We start from the raw sequence: 5,846 nt of genomic DNA, 5'->3' as shown, positions 1-5,846 counted from the left end.
GGAGATGCTTAATGTGACATATACTCAAGTAGACTCACGGATGAGGTACAAGTGGACGATGGAGATGAAGAGAAGGGAGGTTATATAAAGGAAAGAAGCTCCTAACAAAGGGGGGGGAGGAGAAAAAAAGAAGAGAGAAAAGAACTTTGCTGTAACCCTAAGATTTGTATTTGCCAGATAATCAATAATATAGCTCTTCGGATATCCATTCTTTATATGCAAATTCATGTTGGCTTGTGCTTAAGGGTTGTGATTCGTTGTTGTTAAGCCCATACTTAACCTAGCTCTTTCACTCATACTCTACAAATTCATTGTTTTAGGCTTGGGCCACAAATCCTAACCCTACAACTGATATGGAGCTAGAAAATCAATCAGCCATTAATCCACGCCATAAATCACGCCCAATTAAGCCAGATTAGCCCTCCATAGCTTGGATTAAATTTATGACGTCTTCATCTTCCTTTGGGCCAAGTTTGGAATGTCCTCCATTAGAATCAGCCCAAATCTCTTGAATCAGCCCATTAAGTGCTTCTTTGATCTTTTTGGATCTTGTTTTAATAATAGGCCCAACTGGAACATGCAATGGATCCTTGAATGCTTGTTGATTTTCATCATTCCCCCTCTTTTCAAAAGAATTTATCCTCGAATCGTCACCTACATCAAAAGGAGAAAGATCAGAGACATTAAATGTAGCATTAATATTATACTCACCTGGAAGATCCAACTTGTATGCATTATCATTGATTCTCTCAAGGACTTGAAATTGACCATCCCCTCTAGGATGTAGCTTAGACCGCCTACGGGTTGGAAATCTTTCTTTTCTCATATGCACCCAAACCCAATCACCCAGTTCAAAGAGGACTTGTCGACGGCCCTTATTGGCATTGGTTGCATATTACTCATTTTTCTTTTCTATATGTTTCCGTACACTTTCATGGAGTTTCTTCACCATCTCAGCCTTCCTTTCACCATCCAAACTAGTCATTTCATTAACTGGTAAAAGCAGCAAATCCAAAGGAGTTAGTGGATTAAAACCATAAACAATCTCAAATGGTGAAAAATTAGTAGTAGAATGAACACTTCGATTATATGCAAACTCAATGAATGGCAAACAATCCTCACAATTTTTCAAGTTCTTCTGAATTATAGTAAGCAATAAAGTAGATAAAGTTCTATTTACTACCTCAGTTTGTCCATCTGTTTAGGGGTGACAAGTAGTCAAAAACAATAGTTTAGTTCCCAACTTTCCCCACAAGACTTTCCAAAAATAGCTAAGGAACTTAACATCACAACAGACACAATACTCCTAGGAACACCATGGAGTCATACTATCTCTCTAAAGAACAAATCAGCAATGTGGGTTGCATTATCTGTTTTATGACAAGATATGAAATGTGTCATCTTAGAAAACCTATCAACAACCACAAAAATTGAATCCTTACCATTCCTTGATCTAGGCAAGCCTAAAACAAAATCCATAGAAATATCAACCCAAGGTGCACTAGGTACAGGCAAAAGAGTGTATAATCCATGTGGTAAGACTCTAGATTCGGCCTGCCTACAGGTAATGCATCTAGCACAAGCTCTCTCCACATCACGTTTCATCTTTGGCCAAAAAAAATGTTCATGTAACACGTCTAAAGTCTTCCTTACACCAAAATGACCCATTAAACCACCTCCATGTGCTTCACGCACAAGCAACTCACGCATAGAACTATTAGATACACAAAGTCTATTCTCTCTAAACAAGTACCCATCTAGTCTATAGAATTTATCAAATACTGCCTTTTCACAAGCTCCATATACACTAGCAAAATCATCATCATTAGCATACAATTCCTTAACATATTCAAATCCTAATAACTTTGCATTTAGAGTAGAGACAAGGGCATACCTCCTTAATAATGCATCAGCCACAATATTTTCCTTACCTTGTTCGTATTTGATTACATAAGGAAAGGTCTCAAGGAATTCCACCCACTTGGCATGTCTTTTATTCAACTTACCTTACCCTTTCAAGTGCTTCAAGGACTCATGGTCGGTATGTATGACAAATTCCTTCGGCCAAAGGTAGTGTTGCCAAGTCTTCAACGCTCTCACCAGTGCATAAAGCTCCTTGTCATATGTTGGGTAGTTCAAAGCTACCCCATTTAGCTTTTTACTAAAATAGGCTATTGGCCGCTTCTCTTGCATCAAAACAGCTCCAATACCGATTCCTGAGGCATCACACTCAATCTTAAAAGTTTTAGAAAAATCAGGTAATACTAATAAAGGAGCACCACATAACCTTTCTTTAATTTCAATAAATGCACGATCTTGCTTACTACCCCATTTAAAACCCACAGATTTTTTTAACAATTTCAGTGAGTGGTGCGGCTAGTGTACTGAAATCTTTGATAAATCGATGATAAAAACTAGCCAAACCATGAAAACTTCTTACCTTAGTGATTGACTTAGGTATGGGCCATTCCTTGATAGCCTTCACCTTTTCCGCATCCACCTCAATTCCTTTTGCGCTAACAACATAACCAAGAAACACCACTTTGTCCATGCAAAAGGAACATTTCTTTAAATTGGCATATAGTTTTTCTTTTCTCAAAACAGTAAGCACACAATGCAAATAATCGATATGCTCATCTAAGTTCTTCCTATACACCAAAATATCATCAAAATAGACCACAACAAATCTGCCTATAAACGCACGCAATGCATGGTTCATTAACCTCATGAATGTACTTGGTGCATTAGTTAGACCAAAAGGCATTACCAACCACTTATACAATCCATATTTAGTTTTAAAGGCAGTTTTCCACTCATCAACCTCTTTCATCCTAATTTGATGATATCCACTTTTCAAATCAATTTTTGTAAAAACACATGATCCATGCAATTCATCCAACATGTCATCTAGCCTAGGGATGGGATGTCTATACTTTACCGTAATATTGTTGATAGCCCTGCAATCAACACACATCCTCCAAGTTCCATCCTTCTTAGGCACAAGCAGCACCGGTACTGCGCACAAACTCATGTTCTCTCTCACATGTCCTTTGGTCAGCAACTCCTCAACTTGCCTTTGAAGTTCCTTTGTCTCCTCCAGATTACTCCTATAGGCTGGTCAGTTAGGAATTGTCGCACCTAGCACAAAATCAATTTGATGCTCTATTCCTCTAATAGGTGGCAATCCAATAGGAACATCATTAGGAAACACATCCTCATATTCCTGCAACAAAGAGATAACAACACTAGGCAAAGATTCGTCAAGTTCGTTAGTACTAAAACATACCTCTTTGTACAAAAGTACAAATATAGGCTGGTTTGTATAAAAAGCACTCTTAACATCACTCGCCTTAGCATAAAAACTCCCTTGTTTTTTCGTTTTTGTCTCTTTTTTTTTCACTCTCTTTTGTCTTTTCACTCTCTTTTATGTTTTCACTCTCTTTTTTTCTTTCATTCTCTTTCTCATCATCTTTTTTTGAACTCTCAGCCTCACAATTTTTCTTCATGTCATTCTCTTTTTTTAATTTCATTTGATCTTCATACACTTGTCTTGGAGTTAACGGTACAAGAGTAATGGTTTTATTGTCTTTTACAAAATAATACCTATTCTTGAACCCGTCATGATTGACCCTTCTATCAAACTACCAAGGCCTACCTAATAAAATGTGACCCGCATGCATTGGAACAACATCACAAAGTACTTCATCCTTGTACCTCCCAATTGAAAAAGAAACCAGTACTTGCCTATTTACCTTAACCTCTCCACAATCATTCAACCACTGCAACTTATATGGCCCAGGGTGTTTCAAGGTAGGTAAATTCAATTTTTCCACTAAAGTAGTGCTAGTTACATTAGTACAGCTCCCTCCATCAATGATCATATTACATACCTTATTGTTGACGTGGCATCTAGTATGAAAAATATTCTCCCTTTGTTGTTCCATATCATCCTTTTTGACTTGGGCACTTAAAGCACGCCTAGCCACAAGTGACTCACCCTCCACTGAATACTCTACATTATCATCACAAGCATCCTCAAGTGTTGGAATTTGATCATCATCTCCTTCACTTTCAGTTTCCACCTCTCCATCAATATGTGCGATCATAGTCCTCTTATTTGGGCATTGTGAAGCTGTATGACCTACTCCCAAACAACAAAAACACTTAATATCATGATTACGAGTTTGTGATTCATTTTTGCCTTTTTAAACATTGGGAGCTTTATCGCTCCTTTTTGGTGGTTCAGTTTTGGACTTGAAAACAGCCCCTTCATCTTTCCTCCCATTTGACCTCCATGAAGTAGAAGAGCCCGGATTTTGAAATGACCGGGTTCCTTTCCTTTTAAGCTGTCATTCTACCTTTATTGCCATGTGCACCATGTCCTCCAACTCCACATAGTGCTGCAACTCCACCACGTTGGCAATGTCCCGATTCAGCCCATTCAGAAACCTTGCCATAGTTGTTTCTCTATCCTCCTCTACATTAGCCCGAATCATGGCAATCTCCATCTCTTTGTGATAGTCATCCACGCTCCTATAGCCTTGAGTAAGACTTTGTAATTTCTGATACAAGTCCCTATAGTAGTGACTAGGGACAAACCGCCTCCTTATAGTGGCCTTCATTTCCTCCCATGTCTCAATAGGCCTCTCATAGTTTCTTCTTCTGTTCATCACAAGTTGATCCCACCATATAATAGCATAGTCAGTAAACTCAATCATAGCTAGTTTTACCTTTTTCTCCTCGGAGTAGTTGTGGCACTCAAAGATGAACTCCACCTTCGTCTCCCACTTCAAGTACACTTCTGGATCATTTCTTCCTTGGAACAATGGTATCTTCATTTTGATGTTTCCTAGGCTTCTATCAATCCCATCTTGCCACCTTGGATCTCTTCGGAAACCTCTACCACGCCTTTCTCCCCTTCGCGCAAACCTGCCCTCATTGTTTAATGAAGCTTGATCCTCTTTATCTTCAAACTCATCCTTATGGTAGTCATCAGAATCATCCATGCACGCACGCCTTCCTTGCCTTCTAGCATTAGGGGCTCTTTGGGGACGCTCCTCACGCAAAAAAGCAATAATAGCGTCTTGCCTATCCATCCGATCTCAAATATCATTAAACACCACGTTCATACGTTCAAATTGTTGTTGCATAGCTTGCAACATGATGGATGACTCCTCCCCTCCTATATTTGATGCTTCGTCCCTGCAAGACATAATTTTGAAACTACAAAGAAATGTTAGAAATAATTCCTCACAACACTCCCTCACGTGTTTACACTCAAATTATGTCACTCACACTCGTGTCTCACTCTTAAATTGGCTTTTTCCCAATATTAGTCTCACACTCTCTTTCCTTTTTCCACTCGTAGCTTCCCCTTTTCAGTTCTGCTTAAACTAATAAACTTGATCAAGAAATTCAACTTGTATTATTTAAACTAATACCAATGGCAAGAAAATATGACAAAAACACTAAATCAAAGGAAGAGGACAAAAGAAAATAATATTTTGGTTTTGAAAGAATTGAAACTACAAACAATTTTTCTTTTTTTTTTATTTTTTGAAGTCTCTTCTTTTTTTTTTTATTTTTTTTTTACGCTCTTTTTTTTTTCACGCCTTTTTTTTTCTTTTTATTTGGGAGCTTGGTGCACAATTTTAACCTAGTGCACGTCACAAAATAAGAACGAGGAATAAAGAACACAAAAGGAACAAGACAAGATGATAACAGGAAACAAAAGATAAAGGGAAAGAAAACTGATTTTAGAACCTGTGCTCTGATACCAAATGATGCGAACCTCAATTGACACGCTTTGAGACCCAACAAACAATATTGGAATAATTGCCCAAGAA

At 38.1% G+C, this 5,846-nt stretch overlaps 1 pseudogene; it reads right to left on the bottom strand.

The window, feature by feature from the left end:
- Positions 1–415: 415 nt before the first annotated feature.
- Positions 416–5,096, bottom strand: LOC111992803 (uncharacterized; annotated as a pseudogene).
- Between the last annotated feature and the right edge of the window lie 750 nt (positions 5,097–5,846).

This window comes from Quercus suber, unplaced genomic scaffold (assembly GCF_002906115.3).
Source record: "Quercus suber isolate HL8 unplaced genomic scaffold, Cork oak 2.0 scaffold_95, whole genome shotgun sequence".
In the NCBI taxonomy this organism is placed as follows: Eukaryota; Viridiplantae; Streptophyta; class Magnoliopsida; order Fagales; family Fagaceae; genus Quercus; species Quercus suber.
The sequence above is the reverse complement of the archived record's forward strand: the minus strand, read 5'-3'. Positions and strand labels throughout refer to the sequence as shown.